Raw genomic sequence first — 23664 nt, 5'->3', positions numbered from 1 at the left:
AGAAAGGGGAAAACACATACAAAAAAAATATTCCCATGACTGTACTCTCCAGTCATTTCTAATGCCTTTCAGATACATTCCTTTCTGAGAGAGACTTCATGATAATTCATCCAAAGTAAACAAACAAGAAAAAAGTGCATGTTATTTGCCAGTTGTTTGCTCACATAGGCACTGGGGAAGGAATATATATTTTCTAATATCTAATTTTGATATTAATACTTTATTTTGGTGTTATATTAATTAGACAGAAAATTCTGCTCAGACACATTTTTCTTTAGTATGATGCTTGTCTGCTTTGTTCCATTCATATTTTCTTGTTGCCATAACCATATTGACCTCAACCGATGGCTCGTTCTTTTTCAGAAGTCTGTTTTCAGTATGCATTCTTTCTAAATCTTGTGAATCTTGTTAAACTGCACCTAAGAGTGTGTACACGCACACACACACACACACACACACACACACACACACACACACACACACACACACACACACACACACACACACACACACACACACACATGGATGAACTGGTGACTCTTAATAAAGCAGACCATAATACTTATCTTGAAGTTTTCTGCTGCTGCAGACAAGCATAACTGAATCTTGTAAAACTGCAAAGACAGACTGGCACCACCACTTTAGCACCAGACTGCATTGTTTATTTTTGATGTTTTATGTTAATTTCAGACACACATGCCAAGGCTAAATCCAGCGGCATGCTTCATTTGGACCTGGGCCATTTTATTTATTCATTTATATATTTTTTTTGTTTTCATCTCTTCACTTGTATAGCCTAATATGGCTTATGCTTTCCATGTCAGCAGGCAGAAAGACCCTGGCAGATAATGATTTGTTGATGCTGCCTTCTGCACAAATTCCACATTGAAAAAGCACATCACTTGCTTACTTGTACAAATTACATCAAAGAGTAGGCTGTGTGCAAAAGTGCACACTAATCTGTAAAATATCTCAAATAGTGGGCTTTGTAGTGAGTTAGACTCAAGACTGAGATTTATGAACAAGAAACTAGGGTGACAGGATTAGTCACCATGTTGCATATGGTGGTACCCGATGAAGAACTTGAATGTTGTTAGCCTGCCAACTCACATTAAGTGCCGTCCAGGATGTTATGAAGCAGTAGCTCAAAGATGAGGGATCTGGGTCTGATTCAAGTGCCCTTAGATGGCATGCATGATGTTACAGTCATAGTATTCATTAATGAACCTCAAATCATCAGGAAAGGGTAGAGGGGCTCTGTGATGACTCAGAAGCATTATATGCATGGTTATGTGGTGAGTGTCTAAGAATATGCAGGGGTACTGCATTGTGAGATTACAAACTGGAAACTTTAATTCTCTAATAAAGCCATAAGTCGCCATGGCCAAGTGATTACTATTCATCTAATTTTCAATGCATTCCAACTCTTTACCTAAGGACGCCACTGCAGACCATTTGTCCTGAGAAAAGGAGAGGCCCAGCATAGCATCATCTGTGTAGCTATGCTACTGTAAACCTCAGCTATGAAGGGGTTCTTTCAATGAAAGTATATCTGTCTGTCTATACACGGCTTCATGTATATCTGTTTATTTGGAAAATAGAAGAAGACCAAAATGTAATCTAGTTACATCTTTGAGGATACCACCCTCAATGATGCCAGCTTAGCTGCAAAGAATCCTTTGTGGCTAGTTAACATTCTTTATAAAAAAAACAAAAAAAACAACTATGAATGGCAAGACTAGACAGTTTACATAGTCTGGTCATCTCCCAAATGAGAGCAGCTGGTCAATTCAATGCAGATGAAATCTCTGTAGATGGGAATACAGATTTTTATAGGTGATACTATCTTGATAAACTGCTCAGTGATCATTATGTCTAACCTTGATTTCCTCCACCCCATCGTCCGCATAGCACAGAATTTGACATTAAACCATGGCTCATGGGGAACCAGTTAGACACAGACTGTCTTAAATAGGATGAACAGCTCCAGGGATTAACTTTATTATATACCATACTGCAAGAAATGATCTGTCCCACAGGCCACCAAAAGGAACGTTTGGAAAGCATGAACAAATTGGTCAGCTGTTACAATGTTCAGCTTCTTGCATTCTATGATTTTAAGGTCAGGACCAGGAATTAGGGTAAAAACACAGTGAACCAAATGAGATGGTGCTTTGATAAAGGGAAGGGTTCCACCACCACATTACAGGTTGAAACACCAAGATGGAAAAAAAGTTAATAGAGTGACCTAATCAATTGGTAAGAGAAGAAACAACCTTAGTGAAACATAATTCCTCATAATACAGAGGAATTCATGAACAAGAGACACAACCTCATCATTGTCCCAATGTTGAGATCAACTCACATTAAGAATTTAGGTGATTTCAACAGTGACCTGACAAAGAAGCCTATGAAGTCCTGAAGAAATTTCCTAATACTACCAGCTGAGTGGTAGACAATAAGAAACCCACAGCTTGCTCCTGTACCCATCACTTACATACTCAAAAAACAGTTGGTAATACTATCTTTGACCCAAGTTAGTCATAAAATTGCAGCCACCATGCAAATACACAGTTCAGCTCAGAGCATGCATAGATCCCACCACATCCCTTTACCTAACAAAGCAGTGAGTCAGACCACCACCTGATCTCTTAACCACTACAGACACCAAACATACAGCTAGTGAACAGCAAAGCTGACACAATAGAAAACAGTAAAGAATTTCAATAACATTAAGAACCTTAAGTTCTATGAAGCTTGTCATGTGACCCAACAACTGTGATAGACACTGAGACAGGCACTGCAAATTAAAGTCAGTGACATCAACAAAACCCAATATCCTGCAAGTATGAAGGGCTTCTACAGAGCTCCAAAATCACTCAGGCAGAAAAGGCCTAGCTGCATACACTATTGACATTTAAGGCAGTCAGGAAAAAAAATTACAAAATCTACTGTAAACAAATAAAAAATGCAACTAATACTAAAACTGCAGATATTATTAGGAAAGGAAATTAGTGTGCTGTAATCTTCTCTTATCATTCCCCTGTGTAGACTGTTTACAACTTTTAAACATATGATTGTATATTTCATTTGTGCAAATGTGTGCTCATATGATGCATATATAACCTAGAGGTGTAACTGCTCAATGCTAGGGACCTAAATAAGAAACTTTGCATGCTAGAAGCTCTCCTCACTTTCGAGAATATAGACATTTGTGCCATTACCCAGACATGGTTAAAATCCACAGAAAGTACTCCAGCAATACAAGGCTTCAGTGCCTTACCCACACTTAGAACACAGGCAGGGACAGAAGGTGGAGAAGGTGGAGGAGTCCATCAGTATTTGCAACAAGCATAACTCTTGGTTGTTTAAACAGGATAATACACTGGAATTTATCCACATGCAAATCATCATAGACAATGAACTATACCATATCCTAGCAAGCTATAGGTCAGCCTCTATGTACCTAGAATCCCACTGATCATACCTAGACCTACTGGAGACACTCACTACTAAACCAAATGCCCTATTCATGGGAGACTTCAACTAACCTTCTATAGACTGGGAAACATACACATCCTCATACACACAGGCAGAATGATTCCTGGCCTTTATTAACACAAATACCCTTTTTAAGCAAGAAACATCTTTATTAAATTATCACATAGGATATAAAAATACCTATGTAAACACTTCCAAGCAAAGATCCTAAATCTTCTAGACTTTGTTGCATATTTGGTAGACACATATACATCCCTTCATTGTTTCTTCGTGAATTGCTTATTCAATCTCTCTTCCCAGTCCTTTCTAACCTCCTCTAATTAATTCTTATAGTTATCATCCAATATTTTGTATACTCTACTGATTATTCCTTTTTTAACAGCAACTTCTATTCTAGATTCTACTAAAAACTCTACCAGTGCTTGTCTTTTGCTTCGCACCCCCCTATTTCTTTCTCTTTGTCTATACTCTGATATCAGTCCTTGATAGGGAAGGCAATCTCTATCCTGTATTCCAAATAAATTCTTGACATCTTCCCATTCTATTACACTACACTCTCTGATTTGCTTCTAATACCTTGGTTCTTGTATCAATTTTCTCCAATAAATTCCAGCCCCCTCTTGTCTATACTCTGTATCCCTAATTACAATCATCCCTATCAGCAGAATCTCTTTTCCCAATCCTTGTGTTTGCTTAGTTCTTAGAATACTTTCTGCTACTTTATAAATATAATATTCTGTATGATTATTGTTATTCTCATTAAAGTTCTGCATCTAAAATCCCAGTCTCACCTTGTTTCTTGAGCTTCACCCCTGTTTCATCATCATCCCTTTCCACTTTGATTAATAAGTTTCTGCCACTGCTATGTATAGGTGCCATAACTGTGCAGCTCTGAAATACCCCTTCAAATTGGGTAATCCCAAACAGCCTTGTTCAATTGGAAGAATCAGCTTATCCCACTTGAATCTTGCTGTCTTCCTGCCCCAGATAAAATCCTTCTGCTCTTTATTAATGGATATCCACAACTTCTCATCTGGTTGATAAAAATATGCCTGACCTGTGTATTAAACTAAATGGACTAAAAACATTTTAACCGCTTGTATCGTGCTATCCATATCCATATAACAGAACTTCCAACAGTTTTTATATTATCTTTGATTTAGTCTCTTTCCACATATCCTTAGCTGTCACACCAGAATCATTTTTAATCCATACTTCTAAGTACTTCATTTTATCATGTCCCTATAAATATGGATATTGCAGACCCAATTTGTGAGAGTGTGCATAATTTACAGCTATTACTTTTGTTTTAGCTTCATTCATTTTGTATCCTGATTTGAAACTGCCTCAAAATGTTCTACAGCACTGAAATGTCATTTTCTGGTTTTATCAGCTATAAAATAATATCATCTGCAAATAGAGCCAGCTTTTCTTGAGTACCATACCAATTATATCCTTGAATTTCTGTATCTCTTATTTTCTTTGTCAATGATTCTAAATATAGTGCAAATAACAAAGGGGAAACATGACACATCTGCTTGGTTCCTCTGCTCAAGCAGAACTTATCAGAGAGGAACCCACCCACTTTAATTTTTGAATCTGATCCCTCATATAGCCTCCTAATCAAACTTATATTTTATCAGAGAATGCAAATGCTTCCATTGCTCTGCTCATAGATTATAAGCTTACTCTGTCAAATGCTTTCTCTGCATCAAGACCCACCAACAACAGTGGTATTTTATCCCTCTGGATCATCAATGTTCTGTTAATCTTGTCAAATCTTTGCCTCCCTCCACAAAACCATATCTATCAATTTTGGCATCACCTTTGCCATTTTTTAGCCATTATAGACAAACACTTTATAATCATGGCTTATGATTGAATGGGCCTGTATGAAGATGGATTTGATGAGTCTTTATCCTGTTTAGGTATTATAGCCACCACTGCTTTCTTCCAGAAAGTTGGTGCTTCTCCTCCTCTTAACATACTGTTAAACAAAACCTTCCAGATCTTTATCAGTTTTTTTTCCTCCTAGCTTCCAAACCTCCAAAGGAATACTCTCTATTTCTGGGGACTTTCCTGTTGATTGATTATACATCATCATTTTTATCAAATCTCCTCCTATACTATTAATAACTGAGCCTCATCTACCTCTAACCTTGGAATATTTAAATCTTCCATAAACATTTCAATTTATACCTTTTCTTGATCTCCACATTGTTCTGTTTTATACAGACTTTTATAACATTTCCAAAATGTTTCTAGTACCTCTACTGTATCTCTTGTTATCTTTCTTGTTATAGGCTCCCTAAGCTTAATGACAACTCTTTCTACTTTCTGTTGCCTGAGTCATTGCACTAAACGTTTTTGAGCTCTGGCATTATTATCAAAAATCAGTTGCTTAACAGCAATCTTTTTAAACTCATACATATTATTGAGGTAATCCCTTATTTTCTGCTTAGCACTCTCCAATTGCTCTTCTTCTTGTTCTATGAGTTTTCCCCCATTTTGCAGTACTTTAACATTTGTCAGTCCCTTTAAATAATTCTTGTTGCATCTTAACCATATATCTCTTTCTTTTATTTCCACCCTATTTTTAAACCTCACTTTAATTTTATGCCACTCCCTAGCTATATTTTCAGAAGAAATTTATGTCTTCTCTATTAACTCCTGAATAATTTCCACTACCCATTCATTAAATCCCTCCCTTTTCAACAGATAGATGGGAAAGTGCCAGTGACTCATTTATATTTCCTTACCCTGCATTTTTATTTTAGCTATTGTTGGTGATCTAAAATAGTTATTGGATGCATATCAAAACATTCAATTAAATGCATATGTTCCTGTGAAATGTAAGTTTTGTCTAGCCTAGTTCAGTTTTTATATCTTGGGGAATAATATGTAAATTCACTCCAGACTCCTACTACTAAATTCACATCTTCCATGCCAACTATTTTCATAAATCTCTTTAAAAAATCTATCCTCCTTTGTTATATTTTCCCCTTCTGGGCCTCCCAGACACACCTTCACTGCTGCAAATTCCAGCCCCCACCTACAAGTAATATTCCCTGCTGAAAACTGATTATTTCTCCCTGAATTTTCTTAAGCGCCATTATAGCAGTTTTAGGTGGAATATAAATACATGCCAGTGTAATCCTCCTCCTTTGCCAGTAGCCCCTTAGTACTACATATCTACCATTATTATATGTTTTATCCTCTTCTATCACTATTGGAGCTCCTCTTGCAGTTAATATAAGTACTTCTATTTTCCTTTGTCCCAGGTATTCCACTGGATAACCATCCTGCAAATCTTTCTTTATCAAATTCACATGTTCATGTCTTTCCAAATGTGTCTCCTGTAGCATAGCTATTTGCTACATTTTTTATATATAGTTCACTACTCTTTCTTTTTTGTATATATCTATAAGACCATTAACATTTAAAGATACCAAAAGGCTCATTATGTTAAAAAGTTGTAATTCCCAACTTTTATTTGTATTAGGTTTTTTTGTTAAGTATCTACTTCCAGCTTTTGTGTTCATGCACACACTAATGCTTGAAAAGTTGATCTTTTATACCATTGTTTCTTGCCATATCCATTTTTCCAATGTCACTTCTTATAAAACTTTTTGTTTTATTCAAAGCCCTGAAAAAACAAAACAAACAAAATAAACAAATACACCCTAATACACCCCCAAAATCTATTAACTTAATATTAACAGACAAAACAATGTACAGCTTCAAGTATTGATGTTTTACCTTCCTAATACGAACAATTGTCCCAAACTGACAGACACACTCACATACTTGGGTAAACCTAAAAGAAAGGTTATCCGTTCTAAGATGCATGGTACAGCCTGTGCTTCTACTAAGTGTTGTCTGGTTTTGTCTTATCTTTATTGCTCTCCTAGAATGGAAACACTTGAATGTTTTCAGAAAACATTACCTCCTAGCCATTGAAAGTCACATTCTCCATAGGGACATTAGATTCATATACAGATTTGCTTCTATTTATTTGTTGTAGTAGTGCTTTATTATATTAATTGTTCTTTTTATTTGTTTGCTTTCTCTTAAAACTTGTTACTAGATAAAGCCAAGTGCCTTAATCCAGTCATTCCTCTATATAAGAATGAGAAAAATGCAAATATTTTTTTCTTGTAATATATTGTTTTGAACAGACTTTTCTTCTTTTTTTACATTGCAGTGCCTACATTTCTCAAAACTGAACAAGGAGAAAGAGAAAGGAAGGGAATAAAAGGGCCACCCATTTATTTTAGTAGAGAAAGGAAGAAAAAAAAACAGGGCCACCTGTTTACTTTAGTACCCCCATTACACTTGAAAATAACTAAGACAACTTTACTTTATAGTATGCAGATATCATGCACTATTCAAATATTACTGTTAAGAACAAAAGTTTGTTTTACTTACAGTTAACGCCTTCCTTCTTGTTTCCCTCTCCTATGTGTTTCTCCAAACATTAATGGCATGAAGTATGGCATATGCTTTAGAGTCCTATACAAGTTTAACTAAGTCAAAAAAGTCCAATATTTTCATGTTGTCTTGTTTTATCATGCTTCACAAACATAATTAATGCTTTATAGTCCCACATTTATTTGTCAATTTCCAAGTTGCTGGTTTTATTCCTGTTTATTTCCATCTCCCAAATCCAGTGTCTACTTCATTTCCAATGTAATCTCAGCTCTTGTAGTCATCTCTTGTGCTTTTTTCTGTCTCTCAAGCATTCTCTGCTGAAAAACTGGAAAAAGTTTCACTGGCACAGTCTCTCCTTCTGTTTCTCTGCTCACTTTTGTTGGACAAACTTTTGTATTTCCTTCTTAGCGTGTTTTGCATCAGAAATAAAAATTGTCCCTCCATAAAAGAATATTCTGAAGATAGCTGGATATAGCAGTTTGAATCTCATGCCTGCTTCTCCACATTCTCTGATTATTGAAATAAATTTACTCCTCTTCTGCCTGGTATACAGTGAGTCATCATTTTCCACAAACACTCTGCTGTCTCCCCCTTTTAGCACTTTGTCCTTCTGCCACAGTTTGTCAGAATTAACTCCTTCTTCTGGTAGGATTGCATCTTTACTATTAAAGGTCTAGATTGCTTTTTCATGGCCAAGTTTGGAGCATACACACAATGTCCCCTTTCAATTAACAACGCATACTGTGGCATACCAGTCCAGTTGCTTATTTTTGCTTTCATAAAATTAATACAGTATGTTCCATCCAGCTTCTCTAGTGCAGCAGAAAATCTCACATTTTCCCAGCATGCCCTGTCCTCTAATTGTATTAGTTTTTGAAATATCTCTTCTTGAGCAGTCTCGCATTCAGCCGACCTTTGCTTCATTTTGACCTCTGATTTTTGTGGTTTTATCACCTCATCTAATATTTGTTTAAAGCTTCTTCCATTTTATCCAGCCTTTTCTTATTTGAGTTGATATACTCCTCAATGTTTTGTTTATTTTAATCATCCCTGAGTACATTTGACTTATTTTTTCTCTAGGTTATTGGAAGTTATGTCTTGCACCAAAGCTGGAGCTTGCAATGCTTTTTTGCTGAAGTCAGTCAATATTTTTTCCTCACCTTTTGTGATTGATTTTTTTTTTTAGGTTCTCTGAATTTCTTTTTTGTTGGCATCCAGACAGTGCACTTGCTAGCCAGTTAATACAATTGCCCCCCAAAATGAGTTCTCTGTTTCTCTCTTCTGCATTTCTGTTTTCACACTGGGAGAACTGAAGTTAAACTGTTCCTCAATGTGCAGCCATCTTAGAAGTCCCAACAACACATATACCCTTGACTGGATAATATGCACACCACAAGAGGTTCAAACATACTGGACCTGGTACTCACCAATATGGGAGAACACTGCACTTCCCCACCCCCATCATGTTCTTACTGGTGAGGTCAGACTTCAAAGTTGCCTCCTTTGAAATAAAAATCAGCTCAGTAACCCCAGCAAACCCTGTAGCAGTTATGAACTATTCAAAAGCAAACTACATCCTATTAAGAAATAGTTTATAAAAATTCAAAGCCTCTCTTAACCCCAAGTTCACAACAACCTATGCGGAATTGTTCACAGAGACTCTGTACTATCATGTAAATGTCTGTATAGAGGTTGCTGTACCTACTAGATATAAGCCCAAAACAAACTGTAAAAACAAAGTACACTGGTGGAATCCTAACCATAATAAGCTATATAAAAGTCATGGCTAAAATTAGGAAGAGCAACTCCCATAACGATAACAGCTCTCTAATTAAACTAAACAGGAAACCAAGAGTACTAATTAAGTCCAACAAGGCCAATTATGAAGTCAAGATAGCCTCACAAGCTAAAGACAACCACAAGGCCTACTACAAACATGTCAGAAACCTCAAAGGCACACATCAGTGTACTGAGCTGGTGGGCAATGGTGCCACCTTCACTAAACAGAACAGTATAGTAATTTTTCTGGCTAACAAATTAAGCTCAAACTTCACCCCCAACTCCATCTCAGCCTTTCCTCTTGAAATACATACTAGGATACCCCTGCCAAACTATCAACAGAGAGCAGGGGAGCAGGTCCTGGCAGTACTTGCTAAGGCCAAAAACACTGCCTCTCTGGGCCCTGACAATATCCTGGTATTCTAAATAGCATGAAACACGACCTATCAAGACCACTTAAGTCACTTTTCAACTACAGTCAAAACAGACTTTGTACCATGAGAATGATCTCACTTTACAAGGGTGGACCATTAACAGACCCCAGAAACTACAGACCTATTACTCTGCCTAGTCTAATATGCAAAGCCATGGAATGAATTATCATGGAAATGATCAACAAAGACACAGGCAACCTTCAGCCATTGGACTTAACCAAGTTTGGCTTTGTCAAGAAAAGGTTATGCCTACTAAGCCTGGTGGACTTATTTGAGATAGTCCCAAGGCAATGGATGATAGAAAAATAGTGCATACTGCCTACCTGGACCTAGCTAAGGCATTTGATACATCACCCCACTTAGATATAGTTAACAAACTCACTGAATTGTACATTAACCCCTGCATAACTTGCTGAACTGCCAGCAGGCTTGAAAACAGGACCCAGAAAGTCAGGAATGAGATCAACTCCACTAAGAGACTAGTCACCAGTGGAGAACCTCAGGACTGCATGCTAAGACTGTTCCTATTTAGCAACTACTTTTAGAGATAAAGGCTAATGCCAAGAGCCTTTAGCTGATCACATTTTCAGATGGCTGAAAATTGGGAGCTATCATAGATTTCCCCATGACAAAAACAAAATTACTGCAGCCAAAGTCACAGATTAAAATGCAATGACAAGAAATGCATTATAGTGCCTTTTGGGAAAACTGGCACCCAGTCTAATTACTCCATCAATAAGACACCTGTAAGAATTGACGCGGTAGTCATGGATCTGGGAAGATATGTAGACAATAATTTGGCCTTTGACCAACATCTGGCCAAGACAGTAAGAAAATCATTTTATGTCACCCAACTTATAAATAAGGGCATAGCATCCAGGTCCAAGAATGTCAAAGTGCCAAATTATGAGGCCCTTATCAGACCAGTCATTGAATATAATACCCCCTTCTGCATGTAACTGACCAGACATATTCAACAGTTGGAATGTCCACAAGATCTCCTTACCAGGAGAATCCAGGGTGTAAATGGCTTGAACTATACAGATAACCTTAAAGCCTTATCTCTATAATCAGTCTACGACAGGTTACTGAGAGGCAATCTAAGCCTGGCATACAAGGCATCCTCGCATCCAGCTCTGATGGATCTTTTCCACATTTGCAAAATGAAAAACATCAGAACCACGGATTTAAATTTTGCTTGTGACATAAATAACACATGTTGGCGAAATAGATGCGTCTCAGAGAAACACCATCCTCTGGAACAGGCACCCCATCCACGTGAAACAGAGTTCATTCTTAATCTTATTTAAACATAACCTTGACTAATGGATGGGAAATTGGAAATTCACCCTGGGTCTGTCCCACATGTCAATGATAAACAGAGGCAGACAGTGATGCCCAAACTAACATACCCCCTCCCAGCATAACCTCTAGAAATTTCTAACTGACATATCCCCTCCTGTTAAATGTCAATGATACATAAGGACACAATTGGGTTGGGTTGCTCGGCTAGGTTTAGAATGGCCCTGGTGGTCATTATCCTAGTTTATACCTCCTGTCATTGGTTATCCTCCTGTACCCCAACACACAACCCAAACTCCTGACTTCTCTCCCTGGTGTTACACCTTTAACTATTCTATTACTATCATTTCCTTCCCTTCTCTCTGCCTACTTACTGCTTTCCTGTCACTTTAGCCTGACTTTCCCTCCTTAGCCCTTCTATCTTCTCCTATTCTCACATTGTACTTAACTCCCCACTGCTATGAACCTTGCAGATATATTACATTAATGTTTATTTGAATATATGCCACTTAATACTTCTATTTTTCCATGATTGTAATCATTTTCATTCAAGGGTAATAGTACTGCTCAATATTCTTTGTTATGTGTATTAATAATTTCTTTGTATTTAACTATTTTGGAGCTTTTCTCCTTGGGCCTCCACTGAAAATGGGCTCATTCTCGGCCCAGTGAACTTTCCAGATTAACAAATGCAATAAATAAATAAATAATTAAATAAATGAACCTACACATACATATATATATATATATATATATATACACACACACACACACACACACACACACACACACACACACATATATATATATATATATATATATATATATATATATATATATATATATATATATATATATATATATGGATCTAGGACTAATTACCGATGACACATTTCAACGAAACTGAAACGGTCAAGCACATTTTCGTGAAAGTCTGCTAAAAAAAAAAAAAAAAAAGACTTAAAAAAAAAAAAAAAAAGATAACAGTAATCACGTTCATGCAGGGGGGCAAGCCCCCCTGCACCCCATGTGGGGGACTGTGCCCCCCACCCACCCTTTTATACTCTCACTCTGACATCACACTACAGTGGGGAAAAGGGAATATTCCCTTATCCCCACTGTGCAGCAATCACAGCAAAAGCCATTTTCTCATGTTTTTTCTTTTTTTTAGCTCAGTTTTGCGAAAGTGGTTTTTGGGTGAAAAAGCACTTTCACGAAAGTGTGCTCGCTGTTTCAGTTTTGTTGAAACATGTAGGTGTCCTAGCCTTAGGATTACCCTGGTATAGTGCCACCCAACCTTAGTTCCCAGTGCCTCTGTTGAGTAGAGCCACTGGAGTTATCCCCAGGGTGAATTTTCTGTTTCCCATCCACTCATCAAGATTTCTCTTGAAGAGGGTCAGCGAGGTGCTCTGCTTGACATGTATAGGAAGTCTGTTTCATAGCATGAGCAGTCTCTGAGTTATGAACCTGTCCCTCCAGCATATTCTGTTAATTGTGGTAATGAGGTTGAGGTCTCTGGAACATGTGGTGTGGAGAAGGTATTCCTGAATGTTGGATGCCCAGTGCAACCTGTCAGTTCTTGTTTCTATTTAGTATGACTTTTACACCACCAGGAATAGTAATTAACATACTTTTTTAAGTCAGCAGTGAGAGGTCAGGACTGGTTGTGACCTTTTCTTTCAATTAAGATATGTCTGCAATGATCATAAATGTACTTGGCTCCTATTGTTAATATATTTGTCTTCCTGAGCAATAGAAGGAAGGTGGGTAGCGCAGCTGTGCTATTCTCCCATCATATATTCTGGCACTGGATTTTCTCAGAGGCATATTATCACTGATTATGAGATCTCTTAAGCAAGACCAATCAGTCCTTGAAATAGAATGTCTTCATAATACAGGAGCACAGAGATGTGGCCACTTATAGTTCGTTTGCTAGACTGACTGCCATGAACATAAACAAGTTACACAATAATCTGTAAATGTGCCAAAAAACAAGATAACACACAAATGATGAAGTACTTGGCAAGAAAAAATGACACATTTCTTTCTAGTAATGAACTCTCCTCACCTACTGTGTGAATCTGAGCAAGTCACTTAAACAGACAGAACTCTGGGTCACCCTCTAAAAAAACCTTAAAAACAAACAAGTACCTGGTAAGTTTAAGTAATTAAAAAATAAATGAAAAATATATCTAGTGGCTTTAATGGACAGTTAATTTGTTCATTAGAATTTCTGTGTAACTATACAGCCTGGCAGACTCTGGTGATAGGTTGCATTTAGCTTCAATACCTTATTTGATTGAATATGAGATGCAAAGGCTATCAGAGCTACTTTAGTCAACTGGCAAATAAAATTGAGTGTACTGGTAAATCAGTTTTCTTGTAGTTGTCTTTGTTAATGATACTTTGCACAGACTGTAAAAAACCTTTCCTGTTTCAGACATCACAGAACCACATGAAGCAATTTATTGCTGTACTTTGTCTGACGCAATACATGCATTTAGACAAATACTGAAAGGCTCATTTAAAAGAATAAAATGGAAATAATTTACCTAGACCAGAGTGTGTCTGATGCAGATATTACTGTTCTTGTTCATGGACTGTGGGAAAGGCTGAGGTCTATACAGAAACAAAATAGGTAATCAGATATACATTTATGCAAGCTGTGTCTGCATGTCCCCTTGCAGTCTGACTGTAGGAGCTTTCTTGCCCTCCCCCACTGCATCATTCGAGCTTGATCAGTTTTTTGCTTTGATGCATTATAGAACAAATTGCATCCTCTGCTAAGATTTTCTGGATCTCCTATTGAAAGTGTAGTAGTCCAGAAAACATTACCTAGCAGTAGCACAGCAAGGCTTCATAGTGCTTTACTACAGCTCCAAAACACAAACGCAAACAATAGAAGTTTGTTATACAGCACAATGCTCTATTTACACTGCAAATAAATAAACGTATGATGATTCCTAAACTGTTCCTTATTAAAATATGCTGGTTATGTAGTAAATGCTGGCTCAATATGTATTACTTCATAAAAAAATTCACAGTTCTTCTTAAAGAAGGCACTGTAGCCAGGACTGAAGCAATTTCTTTAGGATAAGTAAACTAATCTATTATTGTGACATGTAGCTAATATAGTATATGTATTTTATAATACACACTGAGCCTGGGTCTAGCACTAAGTATATAGCTGTCATATAATCATGTTTTATTTATGTGTGACTCAGTGCTTCTTAGCTACTGATGGTGACAAATTCTTAGTTCTACATTACAATTGAGGCATTGGACCTGAGTTTTTTATACTGTTCCTTCACTTTGCATTGAACACAAGATCATTGGTGCTATATGAGTAACATATTCTGGGATATAAGTTGAATGGTATGCCTGATCTGCATCCAGGGCACATAGGTATAAAGCCTTGACTGCTCTCCAGACAACCCACGATCCATTTGCAGCATGGCACTGGAGGGACTGAGCAAGGGAGGATGGGAATGAGTATAGGATGATGAACCCCCATCCTGTGAGGGGGAGGGCCTACTTCACTGCTATAGCAGCATGAAGAGTCCATCATGCTCTACTGTGCAAGTGGTGTGCCACTTGTTCTGGTGGTTACTCATGTGCAGAAGCATGCATGCATGCATGTCCCAAAGGCTGCCATTATAGGGTGGTGGGTTAGGCAGGCTCCTTGGCTGTGGTACGATGCTGCACCTGCATCCTTGATCTCTTCACCATCCCCAGAAGCGGGTCAAGTATGGCCCAAGGAAGGCTAAGGTAAGTCCAGTAGACCCAATGAATGAGGAGAGGGTGAGAATAAGCGCAGCTGATGGGAGGTAAAAATAGTGACTAGCATGCACACAGTATATGTATTTATTCAGGACATAAAGTAGTGGTCCCTGCACATTTCATAAAGTGTACTGCATTACATGATGTGAGAAGTGCACTTGAAATGCACATGTAAATTAATTACTATATTAAATGTACGGGGATGGTTAAGAGTCACTTATCACACATCAGCAAGTTCAGAAGCTAGTCTATTGGTAATCAGCTGCATCACTGTAATTCAGTTTGTTTCACCTTCTGTAAACATAGCATTTTAGTAAGTGGTTTGCCTTTTTCATCAATGGTTCTGTCATTTATAAAAGGGTATCAAAGCATTATTTCTCACTGCTAGAGACCAACACAGCTATGGCACAGATAGTATGCCATCATATTTAATGCTGGCATGACTAAGAATGTTGACACAGTGAACATACACTAACACAGCTGGCCTGTAGATGCCCTGTTCTTCATTAGGGCATTGTAACTGGTCACAGAGATGCCAGATCATTGCTGTGCGCTGCCATTAGACAGTAACACTGCAGATCATTATGATGCCCTGCTTAATTCACACTGCACTGCCACGAATAGAGGACACTGAAGTACTATATGCTTTAGCCACCATTCAAGTAACAGTGTGTCAGACAAGTGATATGCCACTAATTAGTGCTGTTAATGTATGCCAGGCTGATGTCACTGTATACAGTGTCACCTTACTCATCATCATTGGCATTACATCTGTCACAAATGTGACAGAGCAGTGCTGTGTACTACTGAGAAGTAGCATTGCACTCAGACAGGTACTCTGTCCCCATTCAATGCCATTGTAGTAAATGACCATAGTGTGAGACCACCACCTAGTACTATGAAGGAGAAGTGCTCTCAGATATATGCTGTGTTTCTCATCAGCGGTACTTCGCTGTATCAGCAAGGTACAAGAGTATGCTGTCATAAGGAATAATACACATATGAGATACAGTTACCCTCCTCAATGATTAGTGACTACTGATGTACATTGAAAAATTAGAATTGTGTCACTGCACATTTCTTAATGTATATTGTTTCCCAAAATGAATTAATAAAACCAATTGTAAATTGCAGTGGATTTTACATGTCTGATCCAGATCTATTTCTTTATGACAAAATATTTTATATTTGCTTTGATAAATTACTATGTATGTAACAGTAGTTTTTATATTTTATTTATTTATTTGTTTAGATTTGTTTACTAAGGTAGGGCACTGATCACAATGGACCATCATTAGAACCAGCCTGGAAATGAACACTTACAGGAATTTTAAATTGTATAGGATAGACAAGAACAGATGGTGTGAAATGCTCAGTTGCAGGTGAAGCAAACAGTCATTATTATGACTGTGTATTGGGTGGCTGTGATGGTGTAGTGGTTAGCATTGCCGCCTCACAGCAAGAGGTTCTCTGGTTCAATCCTCAGCTGGGGTGCGTTCTGTGTGGAGTCTGCATGTCCTCCCTTTGGTTGTGTGGGTTTCCTCTGGGTGCTCTGGTTTAATTCCAAAGACATGCTGTAGGTGGATTGAACACTCTAAATTGGCCCTAAGCGTGAGTGTGTGCCTTCTGTGCAAGGTTGGGTGTCTGACAACTTGACACCGTAAAACTACACTGCCAATCATGAGTGGACACGTGATCCTCTGTGGTGGCCCCTAACCGGGACAAGCCAGAAGAAGATTATGACTGTGCATTGTTTTTTAATAAGTCTGTTTTCACTACTCAGGTCATCTCAGCACTTTCTTTTACAGTTCCTTCTCAGTATCCAGTCATGTCTTCACTGACAGATATCTTGTCCAACATTCTCACAAATGACTGCCACAGTCACCCCTCAACATGTACACATGAAAACTCATTCAGATGCATTCACATGTTCACATCACCTAATAAAACACATGGAATGCAATTAAAAAGTACTGACTTAATTTCTTTTTCTTGACATCTCGTGCATTTTCATTTTACTGGATTCATACTTTTAACTTTATCGCTAGATACTACTATGGAGCAAGGCAGTTTTCAAATGTGGTATTTTTTATATCCCAGCTCTCAGCACATTTTTTGCTTGGTGTGGTGAAGTGTTCTGCTACAAAGATAAAATGAAGGGTGAGTGTACACCCTTGCTTGGTACCAGTCCCAAACATAAACAGACAAGAAGAAAGAATATAATCATTTAAAATGTAGTGTATAAACAATACAAATTATTCATGCACACTGAATATTGCACACTGCCTGTATTGTTTCATGCGTAGAAAAGTATAGCCTAACCCTATATTTTTAATGAAATATAAAGGGCATTATTTTCAATAAGTTGGATTATCTGTTTTATCTCAGATACCAAACATTACACTAATAAGTGTAACTTACGTAGAAAGGAGATGAAGTTTTGCTACAGCACAAGTTTTGTTGCTGGCGATTTTATGAGACAGGTGGGCACTAGCAAGCAGTAGTAAAATGTTATGTTATTTTTTTCTGAGTGACCTAACAAAATTGGAAACATTGCATTTTCTGAAAAACAAGAATATTTAAAAAAATGTAATTTTTGAATACAGGAAAACACCAAGTCATGCAGCACTAGGACTATTCGTCTTTATAGAAGCTAGGTGTATTCAACTGTGAAATTGCCTTGGGTGGACCTTGCTTGTCGTTGTTATTTAATGCTTCATAAATTAACTCAAATAAAAAAGAACGTGATTCCTCATGAGAATTTTATAACATCATGAATACACTGACTTATTCATATTCTATTCCTGAGATTTTTAAAGCTTCACTGTGTGCGTAAGTGTGTCTACATTCTGGATTCCTAATTACAGCTCTGTCATATAATTACCCTCAGCAACCTTTTCTATGTTTTGCATATCAAACACAGGATTATAGCCTCAGGAAGGAATATCTTCATTCTGAAATGTGACATCATTTTGCCAGAATGTACAAATGCTTTGTATTCTGTCATTTTATTGTTTAGTTCATACTGCACTTAACTATCACACACAGCTTGTGCTGCTCATTCTGTTAAGAGAAGATCGTATACCCTGCATGAAGCCCTGTTATTACTCCCAGGCAGGGAACTAAAGATGGGACTGTTAGTACATGGATTTAAAATCACTGTACCTACTTAGGGCAGCTGAAGGGTAAAAATATGCTTTACCAGTGAGCCATCCTCATGCCTCTCTTGTCTCATTCTACTTTAATGTACAGTAATATTCAATCAACACTTGCATATTAGTGGTATCTGTTGTCCTGTTTACATCTACACAGGTCATCCAGGTGTGTTGGTGTGGCATTATCCTTGTTCCTCCCCTGAAGTGATGCATCCCACATGCCATGCACTGTGCATTCCTTTGCCAATGGCCGGATTTCCAGTAACTAGGTTCCATTACTGCAGCCAGCGCTCAGATATTCTAGGCAGAAGGAATATGTCTGCACCAGTACATTGGCTTCCCCTTCAGACTCTTCAGGGTGATCATGTCCATTTATAGCTGCTAAGTCTTGAACACTGAATAATACTGAAAGTCTGTCTCTGCATTTCATTTAGTTCTTCATTCTTCACCACCATCTCCTCATTTGTCACAAGAACCTTCTGGTACCTCTGTAAGTCTGCATGTCACCTGTCTTTCCATAAATTAATGGGGGTGTCTGCAACCCTCTTAATGAAGCAATGATGTACTTGGCTTAAAATCTTTTCTTGAAAGTTACCTTCTATGTCCTTTTCTAACTGATAGTCTTCTGTTTCAGTTACAGACTGCTTACCTGTTTCAGGTAATTCATTCCATCCACTTTTTGTCTGTCTTTCCTATTCTGTCTTCCACTGTGTACATTTATAATGGTGTTAGGCTTTCTTCTCATTCTGTGTTTTTAGGTCATTTTATTCTCTTGGTAAGCATGTATTTCCCACTCCCATCAGAGTTGATGCCTGTCACTTAGTCTCCATAACTGAACAGAGTATCTCAGAGAAGAAGCATCCAGTGTTCTTTGTAGGAGGAATAGTACAATGGCATCTGTAGCCTATGCCTAGCAGGTGACCCAGAATGGTTTTATGCCTTTGCCATTGACCTCTCATTGTGTACCTCATGATTCTGCCTGGAAGTGATTATAATAGCCAGCTCTTTTACTTCCTTGTCTACTCCTAGAATTGTTGCAAAAAAAAAAATATATATATATATATATATATATATATATATATATATATATATATATTGAACTTGTATTTCTCCAAATTGCAAAATCATTTGTCTGTCACGTATCTTCCCATCATGTAAGCTTATGACATGCTGGAAGCTCATTCCCCATCTCTGACCAGTAGTCCCATTCATGGGTTGTACATGAACATGCTGAAATGATTACCCAACCCCGGTGTGATTTCTGACTCCTGCTTGTTGAACAGAGCTAGCAGGGAGCAGATAACCAATAAGAGAAAGGAAGAGAGACTGAGAACAATGAAGCATTGTATTATACTGAACATATAAAGAGGTGACGTTCATTGTGCACAGAGTTACAAGACCAAGGTATCAAAACAAAATAGAAGAACCATGTTACCATATGAGGGCAATGTCCAAGGTTAGGTGCAAACAGCATGCTCTGAATTACTTAGGATGATTGGCACTTTCAGACATGTTATATTTTTTCCATTTAAACTATGAAACTGTGCATCACATATTCAATGAGTAAGGAAACTCGTTATCTAAGCAAGTTAGGTACGTTAGTCTTAATGATGTGCCTTTCGGCTTTTCATGGTTAGGGGTCGCCACAGCGGAGCTCCGGTCCGCTAATGATTGGCAGTAGATTTTTACGTGCCGAGTTGCCAGCTCTGACGCACAACCTTCAACGAAGGTACGCCCATTCACGCATGTCTCCACGCAGAAGACGCTCTAGGTGAGAATCGAACAGGACAACGTCTTACTGTGAGGCGACAACACTACCGCAGCACCACCACCGCAGTAACTACATTAGTCTTAATAGAAAATGAAAAGCAGCCATGATGATTACAGCATTTTAGCAGCTTAAATGTTTAGTAAAACATTGACTGGTTTCATAAATGTCATGTTTAGTGCATGTAAGAACAACATTATGAAGAAGCTACTGTGCTATGGATAAGCATGTTGAATAAATGCAGACAGGTTTTAAACAACTGATTAAACAAAGTGGATGGAAAGCATTCCTACAGTGCTCAGCATGATAAGTTCAAAGTCACAGATAATATAAAAATAACACTAAAACGAATGTGAATAAGTATGTAGGTACATGCTGTAGTCTTCATGTCATTTTGACAACATCTGCACTAATGCAATTTTCTTACTGACCTAATTTCTAAGTCAGTAAGAAAGCATATGAAGTGGTTGTTTGCAATCAAATAATTACAAAGCCGTAATAGCTTCAAGCAATTCACAGCAGCAGCAGTATCTGTTGCCATGTCTGTGTGTGCAGCCACTCATCTGGATGTGTCTGGTACTCACATTGGATGTGCGTGGGACTGTCATCTGGATGTGCGTGGGACTCTCCCCTGAAGTACACAAGACTCTCATATGATCTCCATATGACTCACATGTGGATGTGCATCAGTCTCACATTTGCATTTGTGTGGAACTCTCATCTGATGTGCATTGGACTCTTATCTGGGATGTTTCTGTTACTTGCATCTGGTGTGCAAGGGTCTCACATCTGAATGTGCATGTTACCCATATCTGAATGTGCACGTGACCCACATCTGGATGTGCACATGACCCACATCTGGATGTGCACGTAACCTACATCTGAATGTGCACGTGGTCCACATCTGGATGTGCATGTGATCAACATCTGGATGTGCTCGGGCCTCACCTCTGAAGTGCACGGGACTCTCATCTGGATGTGTACAGGGCTGTCATCTGGAGTCATCTCTGAAGTGCATGAGACTCTCATCTGATCTCTATGTGACTCAAATCTGGATGTGCAGGGGTCTCATGAATGCATGTGCATGGGACTCACATCTGGATGTGTGTAGGACTCACCACTGATGTGCATGAGATTCACATCTGACCTCCATGTAACTCTCATCTGGATGTGCATGGGTCTCACATCTGCATGTGCATGGCACTCTCATCTGATATGCATTGGACTGTCATCTGGATGTGTGTGGGACTCTCATCTCTCTGATGTGCACGAGACTCATCTGATCTCCATGTGACTCACATCTGGATGTGCATTGGTCTCACATCTGCATGTGCATGGTACTCTCATCTGGATGTGTATTGTACTCTCATCTGGATGTTTATGGGCCATTCATCTAGAAGTGAACTGCAGTGCGCAAGCACAGCTTAAAGAAAAAGGTAGTGCCAGCAATAAGCACAGTAACAACCCTTCAGGCACTGGCTTCTCACATGACAAAAACTTCTGCTACTTAAATACCATAGTCTGCCTTTTACCAGACGATTCTCTGCCAAGCTCAAGAATTTAACCAGATGTGAATACCATTTTCTCTGCTAAAATCTGGTGAGCTACAGGGTTAAAGGGATGACTTTTTATATATTCCTATAAATTGGAAATATTGTCTCCTTTAGCATCTTTTTAGGGATGCTTTAGATGTATGGATAACTATGAATGATTTTTCTGGCCACTTCCTTTACCTTAATTTCTACTTCATGTATGACTCTGTTATCCTTCACCTCAATGACAAAGAGATCATGATCCATACTCAAGCCCATATATTAGTGCTTAGAGATTCCTTTATATCATCAAATTCCTTTTAAATTAGCAAAGACACATCAAGGGTATTACCTTTTCTTCTGTCATAAAAATCCTCATATTCTGCTCAAGTGTCCTAGTTTACGGAAAACTAAGCTGTACATCACTAAAGTTCACTTTTCCTTTGCTGTCTCTTTAGTTCTTTTTTGAGACTATCAACATCACCCTTTCTTGTATCTGTGGTCAGCAGAGCTCATTTTCTTACCATATAGGTAGGTAGGTAGGCAGGTACTAGGCTATCTGCCTGAGGGCATTTATAAGCCTAGCCAGAGTGTGTTGGCTTTCGCCATCCAATTGATTAATTAACTGATCCTCTGTCAAGCAGAGCCAATTAAGTGATCCCAGGGGTGTATTTTTTATTTGCTACTTAATTTTGTAGTACTCCATGGCCTGCACTGATTATCAATTCATTCTCAAACCATCTTTTAAAAGTTTGCTCCTTGTTTGTTTGGCCCTATATCTACCCTCTACCTATAGCAGACCCTAGAGCTATCCAGGCAGATTCAGTTTAACCAACTTATTGTGGCTCACAAAGTACTTGAGCAACCTGAAAATACCCTTGCACTGAAAAACATCATCTATCCCCACTCCACCCTCAGACCACTTTGTTCATCTAATAGACTGGTAGTACAAACTATCAAATCCAGCAGCTCAGCCGGAGACTCCCTGTTCGCCAACTCTGTTGGTAAACCTTGGAACTCACTACCTGCTAACATTACCCAAGACATGACCCTATCTCAATTCAAGAAAACTCTTAAGCAGTATTTCAGGTTTCAATGGTTATGTCCTTGCTCCAAGCTTGACTAAATATTTAGTCTTACTAGTATACCAATAATATTTTTGTATGTGGAACTCAACTGTGTTTTAATTGCTAAGCCAGATTAGAAGTTTATGAGATTGTATAAATGTTACTCCACAACTGAGTCTGTAAATTGTGTTTTATTTGTACTATGTTAAGATTGCTTATGTAACTACCTTTGGAGCTTTTCTCCCCGGGCCTCTGCTGAAAATGGACATGTATCCAGTCGGACTATCTGGGTCAACAAATGTAAAATAAAATAAAATAAAAATAAATATCTGATGGGTTTCTTATATCTTAAGGAGCTCTTGCTTCATTTTGTCCAATTAGGCCCTTCTTTTCCATTCCTCGGGGTTGCTGGAGGTTCCAAGAGTGTAGTCAGACACCTCTGGAATCCCTTCCCTTTCTTACCAAGCTATGCCCCGCTAGATCCTATTCTCCTAGTGGAATTCTTCATGCCATCTAGGTTCAAATGATTACTAAAAGGCCAAGCATTTGCTTTGGCATATGACAATGCAAAACTGTAAGCAAATATAGGATTTAAATAATAATTATAACTTCGTATCACTGTGCCCAGTTATTAAAATGGTTTTATTGTAATAGTACTTGGGTTCAGACACCCTAATATTGCCGAATGTAAACTTAAAATATAGAACCGAGCCATAAGGACCTGAAAGCTACTCTTTCAGAAAGTATACCGTCCTCATCAATAACTTTTTCTCATAGTCTTCATGATGTTCAACTGCGTGCCTATTCATCATTTCAGTATATGCCATAATTTCTTTCATATTCCTTTTGTCTTTTCTAAATACATCTAATCCACGCATCAGTACATCCTAGTTCAACTTGCGTGTTGTTTTTTCT

Source organism: Protopterus annectens, chromosome 2.part0 (assembly GCF_019279795.1).
Source record: "Protopterus annectens isolate FY-2018-M chromosome 2.part0, PAN1.0, whole genome shotgun sequence".
Classification (NCBI taxonomy): Eukaryota; Metazoa; Chordata; order Ceratodontiformes; family Protopteridae; genus Protopterus; species Protopterus annectens.
The sequence above is the reverse complement of the archived record's forward strand: the minus strand, read 5'-3'. Positions refer to the sequence as shown.